Genomic DNA, 9,786 nt, shown 5'->3' on the forward strand with positions numbered 1-9,786 from the left:
GTAGAATACCCTCATTGATGATTCACTTGGACTCACAGAATCCAGAAGTTGTCCGACTCAATATAATGAGGAATAAAATCAGCAAAGGGGGGAAACTCATATAGAGAAGTCTGGGGGAAATTAGACATAAGCTTCCTCTCACAATGGAATTGCACAGCATGTGCTAAATTATTGCAGCTACAATATATACCAACTTTCACAGAATGTTGCCAACTGTGCAGCCTACTTGAGTCTTATTGTCTAAGATTTTTATCAGCCATACATGCACACAAAGAAAGAAGACAGTGACCATGAATAAACTATTCCCATAAACTCTATCAAACAATTGACATTATTGTCTCTCGAAACCTCAGGTGTGTAAAACTAAAATTACCAAACACATATTACAAGGCTCCAAGTTTATTTTCCAGGAAATTCGTATGACTTTCTTGGGAATGTGCAAGATTTGTTGAGCACTGTCGGACTATTGCATATGTGCCAAATCCAAACTAAAATATTTAATGAGAATTAATGAAATCTTTGATCCTGAGTATGAGCCAAAGAGTGGGTATTAATAATTAAGTAAGAACCAAGTAAAGAAAAAGAAGACATAGTCTATGAATGCAAATACGTAATAGAAAGCTTAAAGGCAGGGAAACAGAGCACATCAGATGTTCAGGGAAATTTTCTTAATGAAGGACTACAAAAATGAGTATGTTCAAGTCAATAGTGTTTGCTAGCACTAGTAGAATGACTCAGGAATGTGTAAAAATGATCTACAATTGAGTGATACATGATTTCATGTCAATTTGAAGATGCATAAAGGGGTAGCAGGGAAATCCAATCTGTCAATCAGGTCACAGCCAGATGTCTCTTGGGGTGTGGCCTTTTTATAAGGGGGCCCCTGAGAACCTCCCCATCTCTCTATTACTTTGACTTTCTTCCTGCTGGGACTCTACCACTGATTCCTAATTCTGCAAGAGCCCTCCCGTATTTCCACCGACCTTGGATACACACGGCTCTGCACCCACTGGCCTGTGATTTTCCTGCTTTCTGCATCATTGCATGTGGCTGTGTGAGTATGAAGGATTTATGGACTAGTACCTTGACTGATGGACTTGAGTTGGACTGGGCTGGGAAGTTTTTTGATACATAATTACTTCTTGATACCTTTGCGTGTTACTGGATTTGTTTCCCGAGGCAGCCAGGTCTAACACAAATATTTACCTAATGATACAAACACATTCCAACACAACGCTCAAGTATTTTATAGTAACACTCCTGACTAGAATGTACAGACTCTGAACTATTTGTTTTCTGTGCATAGATTAATTGGTATGCAGGTAGATAGATGGATATTTACATATTCCTATAATGCATAAATAGAGATAATCTTAAGATCATTTCCATTTTTTAAATTTGAGATGGCCTTGCTTGTCACTAAAACTGCAAGCCCATTTCAATTATGTATTTTCTCCTTGTTTAAAAAAAAACATGCTATATTTACACAAACCATTTCAAGAAATGAAGTCAACAATATCCTATTAAAAACCCTCCATATGTATGGGTTTTTTTCATGACGTCCATTCCCTCTCCTTTCCATGTCCCTGCCCCATCTCTGGTCTACTTGTAGTCATCACGGTCTTATTTAGTGGCTTATAAACCATATTTCTTCTCTTTTGATTTTTCTTATAATAATGGTGATATTAGATATTTACCTTTGTAACATTAACTGAGTTTACTAACCATAATGGATTCTAGTTTTTTCCATGCCTTGTGGTGTTTAAGTGAATTGCTATTGTTTATTATCAATGCATAATAATATTCGTATTAATATTATTCATATTATGGCTATATCAGATATTGCTTATCCATTCCTCTATAATTGGGGTTTTTTGGTTGGTCCCATGTTTTTTGCCATTAGAGATGGTTCGCACACTGATTTGTTCTTGATCAGTGATTTAAACAGCTAACAAACTTAACTCTAAATTTTCCCTTGAAAAAGTTACTAAATGAAGTATAACTGCACCTGCATTGATTACCTTAAATTGTATATTTTCTAGTCAAAGCTATTGGTGAAGGTAACTTGAGTCATAAGTGGGAAAATAATCAAGACTAAGATGTTCTAGAATCTCACTTCTGTTTCAGATGAAACAAAATACAACGTATTCTAATATTTTTGTTTTTGCCTATTTTAGTTAACAAATGATGACTTTTTAAAATGAATGTACTGGCATAGATAAGTCCTATTCTTCTACGGTTCATGAGACCAGAAATCCAGAAAGGGCTTCAGTAGACTTGAATCTAGATGTTACCAGACTAGGCTCTTTCTCAATGCTCTGAAAGAATATTTATTTCTTGGCCTGGAAGCTGACTTTGTTTTCCTCAGTGTCTGACATAACATCAAGTTTCCAGTCCAACTCTTCTCTTAACATTACCTTCTCCAGTTTCTCTTTTATCAATCTTCTATATATCTCTGATGCAGAAAACTTATGGTTTCATTTAGGACCCAGAAGATATAATCCATAAAAATTTCACCTTATGAAGATTTTTAATTTAATGGCAGTTTCTAAGTCTATTGTACTACATAAGATAGCACCCATAAACTCCTTTTATTAGTAATTGAATAACTCTGGAGGCCATTATCTAACTTATTACCTTTCAATGGAAACTACTTAAATAAAAAAGGTAAATGATTTGTTTTCTTTAGAAAATATATAAACTGTGTGTGTTTATTTTATGAATAAAAGTGAATTCTATGTATAATGAAAGCTCTAATATTTTTCATTCATAGAAGCAGTTTTATCAGTGATCATTTCACTGTTATAAAATATGAACAGAAAAGGGAGCAAAGTACAAATGTAAGACTTAACTTGCAAAAATGGAGAGTGTATAATATATGCCCAGATGAAAAAGTGGAGTATTATCAATGTATCAATCGAGGTTCACTCCAAGAATTCTATCTCATATGTCTAAATAATGACACTAAAGATTTCTATATATGTAGAAATAACTTATGTCAAACCTATATCTATGAAAACCATCAATTAATTCATGGAATTAAAGGATAAAATAATTTTGCCATGAGTCTTTTGGATCCCACTCATTCATGGTGTAGTCCCATCTGCCTTCCCACTCTTGTTCAGCTAAGTGGCCACTTCCTGTTGTTAGATTAGGTGCCATTCAGTCAATTTCAATTCATAACAACTCTATGTACGATAGAAAGAAACACTCTCAGGTCTTGCACCATCTTCAAAATTGTAATTTGGGGCCCATTAAGCTACAGTGTCAATCCATTCTCTTGAGTATCTTCCTCCTTTTGGCTGCCCTTCTACTTGGCCCAGCCCGCCCTTTTCCAGGGCCTGGCCACTCTTAATAACCTTCAGCCTTCTTCTTCTTTTCTTCTGCTTCTTCTTCGTCGTCTTTAATAAATCATTTTATTGGTGGTTCATACACCTCTTATCACAATCTATAGTAGATTGCAACTTTATGTAAAGAAAACCAAAATCTTCACGTGTGTCAATAGACAACTCCATGATAAGTGAATAGAAGTTTGAAAGGATCAAGTATTTCATCTTGCTTAGATCACAATAGTGCTCATAGAAGACAATTAATGAGACATAATTTTCAATGACATATTGAACTGGGCAAATCTACTGGACACACCTCTTTAATGCATCAAAGGGCAAGGCCATCCCTTTGAGAATTAAGGGATTCCTGGGCATTGTCCTTCATCCCATATGGATGCGAACATTGAATAAGAAAGATTACAGGAGTATCGAGGCATTTGAATTACAGTTCCGGGGCAGGAACATTAAAGTACTGCCAGAAGAATAGCCAACTCAGTCCTAGAAGTAGAACAACTAGAGTAGTCCCTAGATGAGAAGATGACACGGATGGCCTTCTGTACTTGGACATGTTATCAGGAGAAAGCAGTCTCTAGAAAGGGACATCTTGGTTGGTAAATTGGAAGGTCACAAATAAGAATACTCTAGACCAGATGGCGTGACACAGTGGTTGCTACCAGGGGCGCAAACAAAATACTTGTGAGAATGGCACAGGGCCAGCTAGTGTTTAGTATTGGTGTCAGAACCAGCTCGAAGGCACCCAATAACAACCCAACATGGAATGATTAGCTCAAGGAACCGTTTGCTAATACCTTGTAAAGCAGATTTTATTTCGGGCAACAATTTATGTAAGACCACCCATTATCATATAATAATGTCATACTACTAGCCGCATTTGGCAATTAAAGAAAAGCAAATTTAGAGATTGCCAAAATTTGCCTCTGGGGAAACTCAAAATATAATCTTTGACATTTGAAAAAGTTGATTAAGAAAATTTTGATGGTAAGAGTTGCCTTATATTTCCCCCCATTATTACAATTACCAGTTGTCAAAGAGATTAGACAGACTTGAGTCATGAGAACTCTTTGGGTGAGAGAATGCTAATATAACTTTCTGTTTTCATTCTTGCTGACTTATTTCCAGATCACTATTTCTTAACTCTCTGGACAAAAATCTGTTATAATGTCGGTCCCATCTACTCGGGGAAAATTCAGTTGGGCAACTTTCCCTCACTGTGGCAATTAATCAGGACATTGCTGCTCTCATGATGTAGCTGCTTGGTTGTCACCCTCCTGGGCATAGACAGTGTTTCATTTTCTGTGACTGCTGATATAACATAATTTTTTGGGAAAAATCCAATTCCTCTTCTCTTTTTTCTGGCCATTTTTATCTTTTATTTTTCAGGTTTTTTTCCTGGTACTTTCACCCGTGGGTTCAGAGGTACAGAAAAAGGGGAAGAAGGTTGAGTAGCAGTCTCATTGTACAATTTTCTGGTGGTAGATCTCGACCAACTCATTTAACTCATTCAAGAAGCATGCATCATGTTACTTAGTTGTGAATAATGTTACTCAAAAAGAGTTTAATTCTTTTTTATCAGTTTGATTCTTTTTTTTAACAGTTTCTACACATTTTAACTTTCATATAACTAAAATAATGCTCTTTCCCCCTTTTCTAGATCGATTTAATGTATTTATTTTACTGGATCCCCCTGAACATGAAGACTTTCTACCCTGGCTCCCTCCTCAGATTTTACGACTGTATTAAGAGCCCAATTTTTGCCCCAGGCTACAGTGGTCCAATCTCATCATGACATATTTAATCTTTATATTTCAATCAGTTCCAATTGCTATTAGGTAGAACTGATTAGTCAGCAATAGGCTGTGGGGTGATATATTTAGAAATGAGAGGACTATCATACCTTCAGTAACAATATTCTTTCTGTTACTCTTGTCAACTTTACAAGCAACGGTGTTTTCTCAGCAGCAAGCACTGACATTGTATGTACTCAGAACATATACATTTAATAAATACCTGACATATTGTGTGTGCTTAATTGTTTTGTTGAATGAGAGAATATTTTAGAATTTAGAGGTATTATTATTTAATGTTCCATGGGGTCATTTTTCAAATATTCATGTTGTATTATTCTCTGTTGATATATGAGCAGGTATGGAAGAAGAACCCGAATTTTTTTTCAAAGCTATGTATTTTGTTTTTTGTTTTTTTTTTTAATAAAACAACCTTCTCACCTTCAAAGTACTCTCCATTATACTTAATACATTTGTCAAGTCCGTGATTCCATTTTTGGAAGGACTTTGAAACTCATCTCCTTTGGATGGCTGACAGCACCTCCCCCTTTCTTGCTTCACCTCTTCTTTATCATCACATTGCTGTCTGTTCATGTCCCTCTGCATTCGCGGAAACAAAAAGCAGTCAAAGGAGTGAGGTCAGGTGAGTTAGGCACTTGGGGTAAGAGAGGCATGCTGGTTTTTGCCAAAAGCTGGCACATGGGGATGGCTGCGTGAGCAGGTGCATTGTCGTGGTGGCAAAGCCAGTCCCCCGTCTGCCACAAATCAGGCCTTTTTTGCTGCACACTGTTAGTCTATCTTTTCAGAACCTCTAAATAGGAAACTTGTTTAAAAGTATGACCTAGTGGAATGAACTCCAAAAGCACTATCCCCCTCACATCAAAGAAACAAATGAGCATCATCTTGATCTCTGATTTCATTTGAGGAGCTTTTTTTGGCAGGCCAGGGGGCTAGGTGATGATGGCATCTTCCACTGGCTTGATTGAGATCTGTTTTGGGGGTCATAAGAATATTACCATATCTTGTGGTATGAGTGGGGGATCAGCCCCCACCACTAATTATCAGTTCAGTAAGAACAATTGTACAGTTGATTATATATATATATATATATATAATCTAATTACAGGTAAGGACATATGTCACAGGAAGGGGTTGCACTATAGGTTATACAACACTGAGAGGGATATACACACAATAGGAAGAGGAGGGATTGGGGTATTCATGGGACAAGATGGGCAGATCCTAGATTTAGGATGGCAGCTTAACTTTGACCTGTTCTCTGGATCTCCATAGGAACCATTATCAGTAGGGTGTAAACTCCACCTAGAGGAACCAAGTTGTTGACTTCAGGCCTGTCCATTGTCCGTAACAGCAGGGAACAGGCCCTCTGCAGTCTGGTAACTGATCACCCTGGGGAGGATGCCTGCAAGCATATGACCTCTCCCAACAATGTATGGTCACCAGGAGTGACCATGGGAAAAAAAAGTCTAGGTCACTTCAGAGCTGTTCTTTCAAAGGGTGGCATGTTTCCACTCATCACTCTTTTTCCTGGTCAGTCAGAATTTGAGCCATAAATTTCACAGTGACCATTCTCATTCACAAATCTTCCATTAAAATTCTCTGAACAAAGCTCCGCTCCAAGAGAGTCCAGATAACCTCCCCATCTCTTCAATGGTCCCTCACTGGTTACGAGCACACGTGCATAAATTGTGTTGGCCTTTTTAATCCATCCACAAAGTTGAGGGATGTTCAGAACGAAGTTTGTCATCAGTCGACATTTCACCAGTTTTGAAAGGAGAAAACCACTTGCAAACTTGAGTTTTTCCCATAACACTGTCCTTATAAACTCTGTTCAACAGTTCCTTTGACTTTTTCCCCAAACAGAAAACAAAATTTCATAGCCACATGCTGTTCTCTTAAATGGGCCATCACACAAAATGAGGTTCAAGTGAAACTGATTTTATGAAAAATTCACTGCAAGCAAAGAGGACCTTTGCAGGCAATGTCAATGGGTGTCTCGAAGTCAGAGTGAGTTAGTGGATGCTCTCCTATCGGGAAAAACATGTACTTAAGAAAACGCTGCTTTGCCCAGCGCAGTTCTGCTTTTTTGGGGGGTATCCCCTCATATAATTAATTAATAATTATAATGATTGATTATTTCCTGATCAATTGTTTTTTTCCCTCATATCAAAACACAAACTTTGTTTACATTGTTTATTATGAAACAATTATTTGAGACCTTCTGAATGGAACTTCTTCTTATATTTCTGAATTAAATGATAGCTTTAGATTAAAAAAAATTATTATTCTATGTAACCTAGATCTAAACTTGGGTCCCAATCAAACTGTCTGGATTAAATCCTCTATCCACTGAAGTCCTCTTTTAACATACCTTTCAATAACTATAATTTTATCAGTCTAATTTTAAGTGTTTGTGGTAAACATAGTTTGAAAGAGCTAATTATATCTTTGTATTTGAAGCTTTAAGAATCCTGGTAGCACAGTGGGTAAGCACTGGAATACGGAGAGTGGTCAGCAGGTCAAGCCCACCAACCACGGCATGGCAGAAAGATGTGACAGTCTTCTTCCATGAAGATTTGCACTTTTGGAAACACTATGAAGCTGCATTTCCTACTCTATTCGATATGCTTGCTATGAGTTGGAATTGACGAGAAGCAATGTCTTTTTGCTGTTGTTGTTTTGGGCTATACATGGAAGAGAGAGCTGTGTGAATGGGAAGGGTAGGAAGTAGAAGAGAGCAGAGTGAAGTGTGTGACTTGGGGTTTAGATCGTTGTGACGTTGAGTATTCTCTTAGCAGGCCATTGAGGTTTCTTAAATCTGTTCAACTTGCAGTATGGATTACACCACAACATACTTTAAAAAATAAAATTTATTAAAAAGTCAAATTCATTGTCATGGAGTCTAGTCTGACTCACAATGACCCTATAGGGAAGAGTAGAAGTGTTCTTTAGGGTTTCCCAGGTTGTAAATCTCTACAGAATCATAACTCTTTTATCTTTCTCTTGTGTGGGGGCTGGTTGGTTTGGATGCTGGTCATGTATTTAGGAGCCCGCTGTAATGTACTATGCAACCCTTTCTTCTTTTGAGCCAAACAAAACTGGATTGAGGAGCTTAGAAAAATAAAAATCACCCTGAAAATTGGCTTTCTGCTAAGTATTCTGCAATTTGTGGACATACTAACATGAGCTCCTCAGGACTACAGCCTGGGCAAGGCAGCATGGCTGAGAGAAGGCGATCTGCTAATTTGTGGAGTCCACACTCACTCTCAAGAATGATTAGGTAAGCCCAGTAGAGGAGTCAACATGTAAATGTTAAATAAGGAGAAATCTCCCAACATTTTGTGAACTTTCATATTTAAAATAGTAAAATGAAAAGAAAGTCTCTAAGTTTTATGCTTTCTTTCTCCTCTCAATATCACTTAAGGAATTATTTTTTGGTCAAAATATAATTTTTCATCTATGATATGCTACCTGATATGCTTTGGGATACATGCAAATCTTTTGTCAGGTTCTTATTCCATGGGAAGAGATTCTGTCTCCCTACTCCTACTGAAATCTCAGTGGCCTTTCACATTCCTCTTAACAATTCTTACAATTTATTTCATTGAAGATGTATTTAGTATATTCATGTTTTATTAGCTCTACTCTCTTTGAGCATTAAAAAATGTAATTTTCTACCTTACAGAAGAGAGTAATGTCTCTTTCTGTCTGGGATACTGGGACAAGAGAATGCAAACTATCTGGAACCCTTAGCCAGACCCAGCACTGGACCTGTAGCATCATTAAAGCCTAAGTTTCCAGACAGTTAAGAAAAATGGTTTCCAAACAAATAAGTGAAATGGAGATCCACTATTTTATTCAGCACATTCATTGGTGAGTCAAGCAAAAATAAACTAGTATGTGTGCAGTGTTCAGTTGATAATATATGTATTTATAAGGAAATCATGAAGGAATATTAGAATAAAATTTTCAGGTGAGACATAAAATGGAGATGACTTTACTGTGAAATAAAATGCACCACCCCGACATCTTTCTATTGGACAAAAACCACTCGCCTCAGTGTACATACAAATTTACAAACCAGCATGCTCTTTTGCCAAATCCGATAGCTTTAGTCGACAATAAAGAGTAAGTCTAATAAAATGTGTCTCCTTAGAAAAGCTCTGAGGATGCTCATCCTAAGGTGACCTCCAGAGGATATTTTCCTCACTCTTACACTTGTTTCCAAATTGAGGATGCTTTCTTTAAATGGCACTCAGTAACATTTTCTATAGTCTCCTGAATGAAGAGTATCAGTAAAAAAAGATTAGACTTACTTCATGAAATCAACATGAGAACAAATGGTATCTATGTGTCCTCTCACTGAAAAACCTCACTGCGATTGAGTTAATTCTAACTCGTGGTAACCCCCATATGACCGGTAAAATTTTCCCTGTGGGTTTCTGACCCTGAAGCTCTTTGGGGAGTAGAAAGCCCCATCTTTCTCCTGCTATATATCACAGCAGATAAATAAAATGGGACTCTGAACATGTAATATTTATTAAGCATCTTGTACACATAAAATTATATGGGAACAAAACTGTCAGACACATGTCATAGAAACTATGAAAGAAAATTTTGGTAGAAAAAAA

Source organism: Tenrec ecaudatus, chromosome 14 (genome assembly GCF_050624435.1).
Source record: "Tenrec ecaudatus isolate mTenEca1 chromosome 14, mTenEca1.hap1, whole genome shotgun sequence".
Classification (NCBI taxonomy): domain Eukaryota; kingdom Metazoa; phylum Chordata; class Mammalia; order Afrosoricida; family Tenrecidae; genus Tenrec; species Tenrec ecaudatus.